This window comes from Rhodnius prolixus, unplaced genomic scaffold (assembly GCF_049639745.1).
Source record: "Rhodnius prolixus isolate KJV_2025 unplaced genomic scaffold, Rpr scaffold_8, whole genome shotgun sequence".
Lineage (NCBI taxonomy): Eukaryota > Metazoa > Arthropoda > Insecta > Hemiptera > Reduviidae > Rhodnius > Rhodnius prolixus.
The window spans coordinates 19210371-19226506 of NW_027411593.1; the positions used below are offsets into that span (position 1 = coordinate 19210371).

At 34.6% G+C, this 16136-nt stretch overlaps 1 long non-coding RNA gene across 5 annotated transcripts in view; it reads right to left on the reverse strand.

The window, feature by feature from the left end:
• Positions 1-16136, reverse strand: part of LOC141450991 (uncharacterized) — a 62724-nt gene that overhangs the window by 22668 nt on the left and 23920 nt on the right. For 4 of the 5 annotated variants that reach the window (XR_012456483.1, XR_012456482.1, XR_012456480.1 and 1 more), the window contains exons 6-8: positions 15514-15675; positions 3535-3697; positions 933-1317 (exon numbers count right to left, since the gene is read on the reverse strand). This is a non-coding gene — a long non-coding RNA (uncharacterized lncRNA). The remainder of the gene's footprint in view (positions 1-932; positions 1318-3534; positions 3698-15513; positions 15676-16136) is intronic. The other variant, XR_012456484.1, reaches the window with a different exon arrangement.

The window sequence follows — 16136 nt, forward strand, 5'->3', positions numbered from 1 at the left end:
TTTTGGCAGTTAGTAGGGTGGCGATAGCTGACCACTTCCATAGTCATCATTGGCCGTGATAGGATAAGGAACTAAGGCATCAACAGCAGCCCACCGTCCTAGCCTTTAATTATTTGAAGATAAATTGGTGGTGATGTGGCCGTTGGACAAGATGTTTAGAAGGGAGTTTGTCCTTGGGCAAATATTTGGTCAATTTCACCTTGCCTGCTGCCAATGTGGGCTGAATTCACACCCGCTCACCCTTGCCTGCCCTCGTACACACTCTCTCGGCCAGCGGGTGCTTTTGTAGAAAAGGGTAGAGAAGGAACGGCCATCCCCCAAACTCCCCCGAGAGGGGCCTTAGGCATTGTCATCCACATCACTAATTGGATTTGGCCAAGGAATCCCACACCTCCTGTTTGAGAAATCTCATCTACTAGAGTATAATTATTATTAAATCTCTTACTTCTCAACGTAAACACTTGAAAGATGATTTTCTAGAAATTTGATATTTAAATATTCACTTCTTCAGAGTACTGCAGCTCATCCACGAGTATAAGTATCGAAGAATCTAGACAATTTGCTTACAGTTTTTGAGTTTGGTAACATTTTTACGCTTTTAAAAAATTCCAGAACTTCGTAGTGTAAAGTAAAGTATCGCCTATTATTTCAGGCGGGGTTTAACGTCCAACTAGTTATCGTGGACGGGGCCGGAAGCTCATACTTTACTATAAACCATTTTTTCTGAACAATTTTCGGGATTCGAACTGGGGATCTCCCACTTACAAAGCCACGCTCTTGACCACTAGACAACACAAGTTCAAAACTTTTCAAATTTTTTAAAGCTCTTGCTTCCGTATCTAACATGATCACAATTAAAACTGATTCTAGTGGAACTAAACTTCCAAAGTATACTCTTAAAATATTAATGAAAATGAATCTTGATACTTAACCAAAGTCAGCAAAAAGTTTACATTTTGAGAACCAAGGAAGTTATCTTGCTTTTAGAGAGCCAGCCTTAACTCAAAAGTACATAAAGACGCGCCTTTAATAAGACATGATTATCGCCTAGCAACGATAATCAAACCTATTTTATACATTTATAAATCAAATAGTTCCCAACGAGAGATTGTAAGTCAGTATTTTCATAAAAAAAATTGCTAACCAGAGTTTTTACACAAGTGCTCCATTCGCTCAGATGCCGTATTGCTTCAAAAAATTCTGTCATGCGAAGAGTCAGCGTTTATACAGCTATTTTCGGATGCCTATGGATCCAGCGGTTGTTCTTTAAAAGTATAATCTCTTTTGATTTTTTATTTGTAAGCTTTATTCTTAAATCTGGAAACAGAGAATAAAAACTCTTAAACATCAGCAGAAATTAGAAATTAACTCATATAGATTCTTTTACTGTGCTTCTCTCTTAGATTATCCAAACAATAATCGTAGCACAACAATCCAATTGAATGCTTATCCGCATTATTCATAATATTCTCTGAAAACAAATCCTTAATAAGGTTTACAAATTTTCTACCATTTTTACTAATTTTTTTTTTTTTTTTTTTTTTTTTTTTTTTTTTTTTTTTTTTTTTGGCGCATCAACAGCTGAGGTCATTAGCGCCCGGAGCTTTTTCCAGTGCACTGCCGGCCTCCGGACAGTGTTCTCTCGTTACAGACAACACTGTCCATCACCGGACAGTGAGCTGTAAGAAGCTCCTAGGAAGAGAAAATCTAAGGGTCAGCTGCTGGATTCGAACCCGGGACCTCCGCGTGGGAGTCCAGTATGCTAACCTCATAGCTAATCCCTTCCCTTTTTTACTAATTAAGATACAATAAAAGTATTGATAAAGAATTCCAACATTTCTAGAATCATTTACTTTTTTTTCAATTTCAAGAAGGATTTTAGAGAACAAATTTATGAAATTTCTAGAATCAACACAAATTCAGTCCCCACAATTACTTCTACACTGCACTGATCATTTCTTCGTTTTATTTAAAACGCTTTTCTGTACGGTAGTGTTTTTTTTTTTGCGAATTATTAGAAAAACCTGGAGTTGGTAATATCTTGTAATAAATTAACTACAATATAATCATGTATTATGCATGGGTTGCAAATTGAGGAAAAAAGATATCGAGAACTAAGTTCCCGAACACTTAGTGAATGTTGGGATTCACATAGTCGCTTGCTGAAAGACCGAATATTTGATATAAGTTATTCAAATAAGATTGTATAAAGTCAATCACATAATTAAGTTTATTATTGGTACGTATTATCTTCTTTTATCATTTAGAATGTACTTTTGGTTTTAAAATCAACAGTTTATTTACATGAGCTGTTACTTAAGCTTTCTCCTATTTTGACATATTTCATAATGTGTTTTAACAATAAAGGATGATTTAAAAACGTAACTAAAATATTTTTATTCAGCACTCACGAATAAGGATATGAATGCTTGGTGAATAAGAATATTTAGCAATTATTTTGGATACATGTAGTAAATTCACGCATTACTACATAAAATTATTATAATCACTGTTCTTTTTGTTCTGTGAGTGCACAGCTATCTAGATAATGTTTTACACATTCAAAAAAAAATCAGATCCGTTACGGCACCGTAGGTGGATACGATAGCGGTATGGTACAAGCCCGTAAACAATGGGACAGCCCCATGTTAGATTGAATTCCATGCAGATACAATGTATCTCATAAAAGAGAGTTCCATTAGCCAAAATCTGGAGTGGATAGGGCGAGATATACTCCCCCTTTTTTATATTTTTTGTTGCTATAGGAGTCGAACAAAAGGTTTTTTGATGGGTAATTGGAGCTTCATCGTTTATATCGGCCAGCGGCACTGCAGACCGGCCAAACCACTACCACCAACTCGGTGACAAAAAAAAAAGTATGAAGGTTGGTATTACGGAGATAGCTGCAACACAACACCAGATTGGATTTTTAATCCTCCGGGTGGGGCTGAAGAGAAAGTACGCATAGGAGGGCGACTGTTTATTTGCCCACTAAACTGAACGCTACCGGGGGAAATGAATGAATATTAACTAGAATTTACGTAGGTCATAGATTATACTGATTAGACCTTTTTTTCTTCCTTTTTTAATCCCGTTTTATAATTACATTGAACATGACTAGTGCTATGGAACTAACTGCAAAATACGGCTTTAAAAAACCTTTCCTCGGAAGGTAAATTAGCAAGCATTAATTACTGGTATAGCAACTAACGATGTCCACTGAACTACCGAACACTTCGATAACCTTCTTCTTGAGTAATAAAAATATCCGATGTTCCAAAATTATTAATATTGTTAATAGCACTAATTGGGATCGCAGTATCAGGAAAAGAGGTTATTTTGATCATTGCTTTTTCTTCTCCACAAAATACAGAAAGACTTTGCCTGCAGAATTTCGTAGCAGCCCTAAAAATAGTCTAGCTATAAATGAACCCAGAGCATTATCTGGAATAAAATACAGATTTAGGGATTGTAAAAAAACTAAAAAATTTAGAACTAACACAAAAAAATAAATAACATATTGCTTACACATACACAAACATCTGTTCAAACATGATCATTAGCCACACTCTTGTTTGAGAGAAATTAAAGGCATTTGATCATGGACATTTTTGAAAACAGCAAACAAGGCTCTGAAGCATTCAAGAGTCCGTCTCATTCCTGGCTAAATGTGAGATCCAGGCTGAAGGCTGAAGATCTACAAAAGATAAATAAAAGTTAATAATAATAATATAGACAAGAAGATTAGATTTGAATATGAAGTGGGTCCCAATTCTTAAGCACTGTATTTATAAGACGCTTGTTTATTGTATGTAGGAGAGGCGTTTTTCTTAGATCTTTCTTGCGATATTATCTCCTCTTGTCTTAAGATGCGTCTATTTCCTAACTAAAACATAAACTCCATCGCATCGCTTTCAAGAAATGAAGATGTAAAAAATTATTACGTACCTTGCATTGTTGCGTCAAGCAAGGAGAAATCTGACGCATCAGACTTATCGAATTATAATTAGGAACTGAACTGAATTTAATCGAGTACAACATGAATCAATATACAACTTATTTTTAATATTATTTTTTAATACCGCTAAAAATGATTCAAATTTCAATGAATCAAGCATTCTTTGATTCAAATTTAAATGTAATCCTTCTTGAAGTTCCTATAACCATTGTTCAGACTTTATTTTCAAAACACTATTTGTTTCATTTTCATTAAAACTGTCCGGTAGGACAGTTGTATAAGGGTTGACCATCAAAAACTGCACGAAAAAGCGTAACGTTGAAAAACACCCAACTTTGACAATTTTTTTCTCTTTTTCTACAAAAGATAAAATTCCCAAATTTTCTTTAAAATATGGGGCAAATCCTCCTTTATAGCTGTAATTTTTTTGCAACAACCCACATCTAATAGGTATCGAGAAAAAAGTTGCCAAAAATGAGCAAAAACGGCATTTTCAGAAAATGTTCTTGTTCTTGTTCTTCTTGTTGTTGTTCTTGTTCTTCTTGTTACCTTTTTTGTAAACAACGTAGCGCCTAAACGCGTGAACCAATTTTCATGAATGAGGTGTCATTCGATTCGGAATTTTATGTAGATGTGCCTTTTGGGGGTCTCGACGCTGTACATCGAATGGGCGCGGAGTTAGCCCCCTTTATGTAAGGCCCCCTCCAAAATTATTATTACTAATTACTCTGTAAATCTCGGCCCGATTTTGATAAAATTTGGTAGGATGATAGGGTTAGGGCTCCCCTACGTAATATTAAAGCGGCGATCTGCTCTTACACTTATTAAGGGGAAGTATAGCAATCATTTCAAATTATCGACACGCGAACCGATTTTCATGAATGAAGTGTCATTCGAATCGAAATTTTGTACAGATTTGCACTTTGAAAGTCTCGATGCTGTGCCTTATAAGGAGAGGAGTTTGCCTCACCCAAATAAGGCCCTTTCTAAAACTATTACCAATATTTCTATAACCCTTAGTCCGATTTTGATAAAATTTAGCACGAAGAAGCGGTAAAAGCTCCTCTACGTGGCTGTGAAGTGCCATCATGCTCTTACTCCTACCAAGAGGAAGTACTGCAATCGTTAAAATAATCAATGAGTGAACCGATTTACATCAATGAATTGCCGTTCGATTCAAAATCTTTGTCTGTATTCGCAGTTTATTTTTCTTACTCCTCTTAAAAGGAAGTACTGAAATCGCAGTTTAATTTTTCTATTTACGTACAAATACCTTCCTAATTTATTCAAAACGCTTTTTCAAAAAAATTGTTATTGAGGATGGTTTGTGGACCGCAACTATAATCATTCTTTAAAAAGATCTCTTCAGTGGTAGTTACGGTTCCGACTTAACACCTTATCAGGTTATAATGATAGTATTGCTTATTCCAAATTTTAAAAAAATCTGTAAAGCAGATATGTAACTATACAAAATAGACAAAAAGGAAAATCTATCCAAAAAGTACAAAAATCTCCTTAACAAAAACTTACAGTTTAAAATGTTAAGTATAAGGGTTGATTAAACGCCAAAAGGTACACAAATCAGAAGTACCCAACATTTCATTAGTACTTCATTGATATTATTTAAGTAATTTTACTGCATTAATTTTCATTAACATTTTTTAGAATTATTAGATGTCACAGACCCTTATGCTGGCCACTTCATTTATAACATTTTTTTGTTATAATTGTTATAAAATGTATATTATATCTTCGTTATTAAATAGGTACTTTATTTTAACTCTATTCCAAATTATTCTTATGATTTCTCTTTAATGTGCCCTTTATTCTGACACATATTCATGCTTGTTAAAGTAGAAAAAGACAAAGTTAGAGTCGGCTACTGTTTAAAAAATTTGAATCACGGAGGATCTAAAACAATATTTCAGTCTTGAATTCGTCTCACCGAAATATTCGTGAGCACAGATAACACACAGTTACTAACAAGTAGATTATTCAACAATAATTATTCATTTCTCAATTTTAATTTAATTTAGTACCCTTAATTTTACTTATAGTAAAATGCTGGAATAATTAGCTGTCCTAAAAAGTATGCAAATTTTATTAAAATGCATATATATAGATAAAAAGATATTACAGTCAATCAATTCAAGTTAAATGGTGTGCTACTTGAACAAATATATTGTAGATGAAAATGGCCAGCATAAGGGTCTGTGACATCTAATAATTCTAAAAAATGTTAATGAAAATTAATGCAGTAAAATTACTTAAATAATATCAATGAAGTACTAATGAAATGTTGGGTGCTTGCTGATTTGTGTACCTTTTGGCGTTTAATCAACCCTTATACTTAACATTTTAAACTGTAAGTTTTTGTTAAGGAGATACTTAAATGAGTCAAAAAAAAAAAAATTGTCAAATCTTACATCTTGATTATAACCTCTTACACAGTAGGCAATAACTGTCAAAGACCCTCAGAATTAGAAATATGGCACTTCGGACCGTGCAACGATAAATCTACTCATACTGGAGAAGTGTCTGCCCGCCATGGACGAACTAATCTTCTCAAATATTCGCCAATTTTTTTGTCTTCTTCTTTTTTTGCCTGTCTCAACGCCAATAAATTTATAAGAATGGATAAATTTGTTGCTCTATTTACCCTTCCTGGAAAGAGCTGTCCTTTCTCCCATCTCTTAGATGACTTCTACATATTTTTCAAAATTTATTATAGCCATAAATAAATCTAAGTATATATATATATATATATAAGTATATACATCCAAGATGAAGTGTAATAAGGAATAGAGCGAACAGGTCGAATCCTTTGAAAAACAAAGATATATTGCCCAGATTTAATAATAATTATTATTATTTTATATATAAATATCACAAGAAATAACGTCAAGCTAGATTTTTTTACAAAGATAATATTAAAGATTTTTTTAAAAAAAATATTCTCTGAGAAAAATATTCGTATTACCATTACAAAGGGGAAGTTGATTTCTTGATATATGTAAACACACTTTTATACATATGATTAGGGATGTTTTTATCTGTAGAAGAAATAAATCTGTCAACCATGGATAGTAGTTACTATGTATGTTTGGATTGTTTTCAGTAGTTAGATTTGCTTCTCTGATGTTTAAGGATTTCTCAATAAAATGAAAGAAAATTATTTTTAAATTTATATTTTAATACCCGAGATTATTGGCGCCTGTAGCTTTTTTTTTTTTTGTAGAACTCTGCTGGTTACCTGACAAACAACCGCACTGAAAGCTATCTAAGATCAGAAAAAAATCTAATCTGGGATATTGGCGTGGATGTCCAACACACCATTCCAGTTAATCTACTTCCTTCAGGAGACTTTTGTGCTCCAGATGTAGATCCCCCATTCTAGGCATGGGCTTTAATTAAACTTAGAAGCCTTAGAAAACGACCCTAATGGTGAAGTCGAACGCTTTTGAAAAAACAAGGACGATGCAGATCTTTAAACTTAAGGGGAACGATTAAACTTACTTCTTGTTTAAAAATCATTTGTTTTAGAATCAAATAAATTATTTATTTATTTTTTTAATCTTTTATTGGAATTTACGACTGCAACTGTTGTTGCAACAAGCAAATATAGTACCTGACAAAAAAAAAAAATAAAAGAAAATCATGAGCGGAGAAGGCATCCAGTGGTGCCACTCCAGTAACATGCTTTGCTCTCACGATAAGAGTAGATCACGAGGCCATCTTCTCTTCAATCTTCTTACAGGATTACCTGGTAATGTGGTGGAAGTAAAGTAATTGCCTATTTTTTTCAGGCGGGCTTTACGTCCAACTACCAAATTAGGTGTCGTGGACGAAGGCGACTAGCAAACATACTTTACTGTAAATTTCTTTTATTAACCATTAAATAAAAGCCAAGGCCTAAGACCGGGAATCGAACCCAGTACCACAATACATATTAGTTTTACTGGTCTCGCCTCTAACCGCTCGGCTACCGTGGCGCCCCATTTGGAGGAAGATAGGTGTTCTATAAGAGCGTTCTATATAGGTGTTCGATTACAGTATTAGGATAAGCTACTGTAGAGGAATGAAATTTGAGAAAACGAGTGTTAGCAAGATCTATAATGAAAGGGATTTTGAGGTCATTATGGATAGGGAGGTTAGATACATAGAACGGAGCGTTAAGAAGTTTTCGAAGTATTTTTGACTGTAATGTCTGGAGGCGTAGTGAGTTGGAACGCTTAGTCGATCCCCATACTTGGATACCGTATGACCAAATAGGTCGCAGTAACAGCAGGTTTATAACTCTTATGAGCCTTTTGTTATCTAGGTTGAGTTTCGATCGTTTGTTAAGTAGTCTGGCGAGAAATTTGTAGCCTTGGTTAGTTTCTTGTCTTTTCAGTTATTTATTTAAAAAAAAAAAAAATTGTATCGAATTTATTGAGAAACTATTTATTACAACTTCTTCGGATTTTATTTAGGAAACAATAAAAGCATCTTGCAAAGTAACTAGCATTAAAGTATGAACTAGGGAAGAAACTAAAAACAGAACACCGTTCAAGTTAATGGAAGTAGTTTCTGGTAAGTATTTCTGTTCAAACTTCTATTATTGTTAATAAGTAAACTTCTTTTGGTAGGTAATTATAAAAAGATATTCTTACGAATTAAATTTTATCTTTCGTAAAGAGAAAGATCTTTAAAAGATATTTTGTGAGAATGCTCACCACAATGTCAGGCACAATATGGATGTAGAGAGGTTTGGTTATGTTTATACAAACGGTTATATTGATGAACTGGCAACTGATTTCGCCAAACCCACGCATAAGCCCTTGTAGATCTGTGCGAATCCTTGATTAGTCAGTTCCTACCCTAATCAATAGAAGTTAACATAAACCTAACATAACTAGCAGCATCCCTTTGAATGGGATTTAATACTATGTAAGTGAGCAGTATAGAATGTCCATTTCCAATTTTATCCAGCCAGGTACTAAAGGACCTGGAGATGGGTTAGAATAGTTGGTTTAGCTATCTGTTCGCAGTCAAACCAGTTTCGTACCATGGTTTTTGTATGTGCGCGCGTGTGTAGAGGTAATAGAAAGGTTTTTGGTTAGGTTAGGTTTAACACCCGTTAACTTTGCTCCATTATTTAGTGTCCACCACCGTTAAGGGACTTATTTAGTAAACTCTCAATTCAAACATACTCATTTAAGCCACCCTTGCCAGCTTCTGCTATTCGAAAATACTCCCCAATTCTCTGTCTCTGCTCCTCTGGCAATAGGAGACACGAATGAAAACACCCTTAAATTCCCTCCGGCTCTTCACTCACTCCCAAAACACAGCAATATGCTATCACCCTTACTGAATTGCCAAAATCTACCCTCTAACGAAAATTCATTCACCATCCCCTTCACCAGCGACAAGACCTCTTCGCTTACCAATTTTCTATCGTTTCCTTCCTTAGTACACTTATCTAATTCCTAAAAGTGACATTAAATTCTTGGGTGGATGATTCTTGTAAAGCTTACAGAATAAATTTTACTTCTAGAAAAAGCCTTCACCAAAATTACATTTACAGAATGCAAGCATTTAAGGTTATTAATACGGTTAGTTTTATTTCTATTGAGTCGTAAAATAATATGTTAAAAAGTAATATTATTTACAGTAAATTAGGTGCCTAATTACTAGAATACCCTCTTGTTTTAAACTTTTCATAGATTAATATATTCTTTTTTCCCCCTAACTACAAAGAAATTTCACTTTTTTATACTGTAGTGAATGACCAATTTTCGAAATTAAGAATTTACTGTCCATAAAGTCAGTACTCCATAACGCCTTAAGGATCTATTACGGCTGTAATCAGTGGATGGCCGCCGTTCAAGAAATCAAGCCAGCTGTCGCTAAGTCAACGTTCCCACTTATTGTAGATTCATTCTTTTTTACTTGCTGTATTTGCTGAACAGTTTGAAAAATTCTTAAATAAAGTAAAAAGATAATAGAATAAAATAATTTATAGAAAAACATAATAGGTTTCGACTTTACACGAATGGAAAAACTATTCTTTAGCGAACAATTTGTTAATATGGGTTTGCGTAATAAGGATATCTTGTAAATGAAAAAAATCTGGAAAAAATCATAAAACAGAGACAAGCATTCCGCGATCGGATACCATCATAACTGCCGAGACGTAAGAATTATAGGTCCTTCGGCCGATATTTTGATTTTATAAAAAACTCATTTACTTAAAAGCTCTGCCTTTTTCTTTTTTTAAAAAACTTATTATACAGTTTTCTATAAATTTCTATTATTTCCCAGGATAACTTATTTTTGGGCTGATTCTGGAACTATCACTACCACTTGCTTAGAATTTTGTAGTTCTTTTAGTTTTTATAACACTTTTATAATCCTTTATAATCCTATCTAGTACTTTTAGATTTTATAATCCTTTATAAGTGTCCCATCAGAAAAATTGCTTTTTGGCCGCCTACGCAAACACTATGTTAATGATCAAAAAACCACATGAAGAGAATAATGCTAGTTTCAGGCAAATCTGAGACTTCATGGGTCATATTTCTCAATTTCCAGAATTTTCTCGAAAACTGTTGCTCCATTTTCTTTAACCTTGCAATTATAATAATAGCACATGCACATATACATGGAAAACTTTTATTTTGAACACGTTTTGAGCAGTGATTAAGTGAATTTTGGGAAGCTGTCCTAGTATCAGAAAACTACAAATGAGTGCCGAAAACGTTTCTAATGTTTTGTAAAAGAACATCAACCAAGCTCATGGTCTTGGATCCTGCACTCTAAGATATTAGGGAATTCTTTAGCCCTGGAACATGAACAGTGAGTGTCATTTAATACATTACTAGAATCAAAATTTGGAAAAAATAATAATAATATTCAGAATCCAGCTGCTGACACTTAGATTTTCTCTTCCTAGGAGCTTCTTACAGCTCACTGTCCGGTGATGGACAGTATTGTCTGTAACGAGAGGCAGTGCACTGAAAAAAGCTCTGGGCGCCAATCACCTTAGATGTTGACGTGCCTTAAATCATAAAACAAAACAAAAATATATATTTAGAATCGGTGCTAATGACCAAGCTGTCCACGCGCCGGAAAAAAAGAAAGAATATTCAGAAAAAAGACTTTATGTATCAAAGTTTCTGACTGCGGCCGGTCCCTAATCCTGGTAATCCATAATCCGTAACTATCACCGCGGGACGAGATTATGCGCCGAATGAAGGCTACTCCGACCCGGGCCAGTGTACTGACCGGCGGCCTGGGAGCGAGTTGAGTAGAACCCAGTTTTTAAGTTGTACACCCTCCATCATAGGACTCACCCGCAAGGGAAGCCACGAGCACGGGGCACATCCCGACCCCCAAGAGAAGAGGCTCAAGGAATGGGTGATTGGATGGGCAAAGAATGGTGGAAAAGAGGAGGATTACAGGTATTACGGTTAGTTGCCCCATTTAGACGCCTCTTACGATAAGCAGAAGACACTGTGTTGCCCTATTCTACAACCCACAGCGGAAGTGATAATTCAGGAGTAAAACTCTGCTTTTTCAGTTGTTAGGCTTTTGCTATAAAAAAAAAAAAAAGAAGCTCTATCGATGTTTTTGTAGTTCTATTATTTTTATAAAATCCTGTTACTGAGGAATCTGATCTAGAAGAGTTCAATGGAAGTATAAAAACAAAAACGGAGCCATGTTTTTTTTTGCAATACTTGCTCTTACAGCAAAAAGGGGAGTAACCATTGTTAAATTAAATAGCGTCATTTGGTGGAAAATAACTATTAAATTAAACAATTTAAATAGGCCCTGAGTAAACTACAAATGGAATCAAACACAGACAAAAACTTTTGTAGTTAAGCAGTTGTTTTTCTCAATGTGTGTGAGTAAGGAAATAAAAGAGAATCAATATTCTAGCTTTTTAATAGGCTTTCTCCCTTAAAAGTTTGGTGCAGAGTGAGAAGGGTGGTAGAGTATTGCAAGCTTAAACAATCTGGTCAAAAAATCTAGAGGAGGGACGAGCAAGGCAAAGAGCCTGATTGTGCAGTTGAACACAGCACAGAAAAGTGATGATTGCCTATGTAATTAGTGCTGCATGAAAGTTTGGTAAGCGCGCAAAGTTAATTTTCCGGGAGTGACCGTGCCAGCTATTAGTGAGTCTGAGTGGGCGAAGGTTTGGAGGCTAGAGAGAGAGAGAGAGAGAGAGAGGAGTTGGATGGATCAACTACGGGGGAGAAGGAAGGTTGGCCATGTAAAAACAAAAGTTGAAGTGCTGGTGGTTAACGTACTTACTGCAACTCTACTCAGTCTGGTCCTGAGAGCAGGACGATTGGTCCAGCAACAGCAGCATCAACTACTGACGTAGGGTTTTTCACTCCTCTCTCTGCACTACCACCATCACTACCCACTATTATGAAAACCCAGGCTACTCAAAATGCAGCCCTCTCAATTACGGCTAATTGGTTTTCCAAAACACCATCTAAAAGAGCACGAATTCTCTCACTAATTCACAAGAGTTCCTCTATTTTTTCCTAAGCACCAATTTTCCGGTACTGCGCAAAAATATGCGAATTAAAAAAGGAAAAGTGATTGCCAACCAGCCAACCGATTTATTTCTTTTATATTAAAACAAATCTAATTTGCATTTAAATAATAAAATGAAAAAGCTTTACCTTTTATTTATTCAAATTTATTAACCAATTTTGTGATGCCAATACATTTTCAATTATTCATTCTATAAAAAAAAAATACGTTGCACAAAAGTTTTAAAGCTAAATTATTTCCTCTATTACTGTTGGCAATAAAAGCAAATATTAATTTGTTTTTTATACTTCTTTATTAAAGAATTTTACAACACTACAGCTTGCTCGCTGTAAAATGGATGAAATGGACATAAATATATGCGCTGGTGCTAAACCTGAGCTTGATTTCGTGAACGGCGCCCTCCAGTGATGTCAGACGTACGAAGTGCCCTTAAGGAGTTAGGGAGGTGCTACTGTCTCTCAGCATAGCCGTCGTTGGGTATTCATCAAATGGTCGCGCGACCTTCGTTCGTGGGAAGAGTTGAGATTTATAGGGCTTGGATTTGAATGAAAGTTTGTTATGTAATTTCTGGGTATTTTTAAATATGTATAGATGTTGACAGGGAGCATTGACTGTGGTAGGATTTTGGATTGTAAGGATTGAATACGATTGAGCAGTCCTGTACAGTTCAAGTCCATAAGTCCATATTGTAGCTAGCTGTACAGTTTTCCTTTGTCAAGTAAGTTTGTAGCATTTGTCTTATATTTTCTTTAATATTGTGTAAATGTGATTCAGTTCAATTCTTTTGAGTCGAGTATGACGTTTCCATGTCAATCATTTGACTAGATGGATATTATTTCCATCCAGTTTTTCTGATATAAGTTTTCAAAATTATCTCTTTGGCGAATTCTTCTTCAACGAATCTGAACATATTTTGTGACACCCAAACTCCTTCCTATAATTTCCTCAGTAGCCTATCCAGCCACCTCTTGCAAGCTCTATTCCTTTTAACTTTTAACGAGAGGAAGAATCTCGTGGGTCAGCTGAAGTCCCGCATTCGCAAAACATAGCCAGACAACTGCATTCTTTTTAATTCAGTGGAGCATATTTATCTCTTGACCTTAATTAAGGTATGCCTTGCAAGAAACATCTCAACACGTCTATTAATCCATTTCTAGGTAGAGTATCCTTATTTTATTTATTGCAGAGAATTCCCAAATTCTATTTGAATACAAAACCACATTTTCCATCTAAAGTGTGATGCTTTCTTTTCTTTGCCTTAGCCTGACCGTCTCAGTCCTGAGAGGGCTGAATTTTGGATTCCAAACTTAGCCTTTCTCAATTCTATTGCCTTCATCTTCATCTCGCATTTCGTCAGTAAATACCCTGAAATACAGGAACCGAAAGTAGGATATGCTTTCATAATCATCTTACACACAGCGAAGGGGTTGGTGTGGGCACCTATAGCTATACTTTCTGTCTTGAAATATTAACCTCTAGATCTCATTTCTCGTAAAACTGCTTTAAAGTTCATATATAGTTAGAATACAGTAACGTAAAGTATTGTTAAAAACAAATCAGGCAAGTTGTTTTAACTTATATCGTGCTCTAAAGCAGGAAGCGGTGAGCCGTCACAGCCATAGCCTAATGGTAGGTACCACAAAGATGGTCAGCCTGTGGCTCATCGTGCCTATTAAGTAAATAATACTAATGTATATAACAAGCAATAGTAAATAATATAAATTTAATAGGTTCAAATATAATATTAGTGAATAACAATAGGGTGGTGCCGCTTCGGATTGAAGCGAATTTAAAATAAGAAATACGATTAGCTAATGTACATCAATATTTTCAATTACGATGCTACTTTGTACCGTTCCGAATCCGACAATAAAATGGGAGTTTTTACAATCAGGGAGCGAATAAAAAGGAATCTTCTACGTTCGCAAGAGGTAGGTTTTTCTAGTAAATCTAATTCCAGAATCAAATCCAAATTATTCATTCTTTTTAGAAGTTCTAAATTAGTCGAACTAAAATTTTGAAAATTATTGAAAGAATCAAAGAGAAAAGAGAGAAATGGAACGTCCAAGCATTAGACAAATGGGGAATGGAAACAAACTCAATTCTAGTGATTGTGAAGAAGTGGACAGAGGAAAATAGAAAAGAGCTTTCCACTCACGTCTTACACTGCAATCGTTCATTAGGTCGTTCGCAGCAGAGTTACCATTTCTTCTTCTTCTACTCCTTCTCTCCTCTTCTCCTTCATCACCAACGACATCGTCATCAGTGGTGACAAGAAGTTCTTCACCAGACAACCCTTGGGACACTTCACTCCCATTTGCACGCACTTGCCAGCCAAAGGGGACGGCATCCAACTAACCACAGACAACGTCATCACACCTTTCTTTTCGCATCGTATCTCAATCTAACTAGGATCACTAAGCCCTCCTTTCTTTCACTAATTCACTCTTTACCTAATTATTTTACCATCATCGAAGAGGAAGGACAAAATTACACATCATTACTGAGATAACATAGTTAGAACACTTACATCGTTACTGCACTAGAATAATAATTTAAAAGCATGGAGAAACTTAATGCTCGGCCTCACTGAGGAGAATTGCAATCATTTTCAAATTATCGACTAAGGAATAATACTCCTTGCAAATCAATGTTCTAGGTTACTACCTACTAAACTACGCAAAATATCTTTTTTAAAATAATATTCTGAAATGAATCAGACTGAAACAAACAAAGAAATTGTTTCTAACTCATTTTTGGAAGAAGAAAAATTTAATTATAAATTATAACATCAACGAAAACTAAATAAGAAAAAATGTAGTGAATTTATGCTGATAATGTTGCAACAAGAGTTGATAGATTTGAAGTTTACAAAATAAAAGAAAAAATGATTGGCTTAGTATGCATGATGATTCTGTTCTCATTAAGTGATTCTTGATGAAAAACTAAATTACAAAATTTTCGAAGAGAAATTTAGATTTACTATTTTAAACAAAATAATCTTCTACCATGTTAGGTGTCCCATAGGACTGGAAAACTGCACAAAATGTTCATTTGCGGTCCTAATTTATTTTGTTTCCAATCTTCTTCAAGCAGACTTGACAGTGTAGTTTGTCATCATGGGTTTGCATAATTCACGTAAGAAAGCACAGAAAGGAACTTTGACCTTGCTAAACAGAAATTGGAAAATTATTAATACTTAGAAATAAAAGAAAAAACTTTAAGTATGGAATGTGAGCAATAAAAATATATAACAATCACTTGAGTTGACCACTTTTAGTTTTAAGACAAAATCACTTTTCTTAACGATCTTTACAATTGATTGAGTGACAATTATTAATGAATTCCTTCTTATAACAAAATTTTGTATCCCCATTTTTTTAATTTTATTTTTAAATCATCTGCTGAAGCAGAGAATTGCTTTTTGGCTTGCAAAGAAAACAAAAAAAAACTCTGGTTTCATTTGTAACAGAACCAGCAACCAACCATTATTTAGAATACCTTATTTTTCAGAATTAAAACCAAAAATTCTAATAAGTTTAAATTAATATGTCCCCCAAGTAGCCTTACAAGTAGCCATTAAAACAAAATTGTGTTTTTTTGCTAGAATAGTTCATAAAACAAGTCTGCT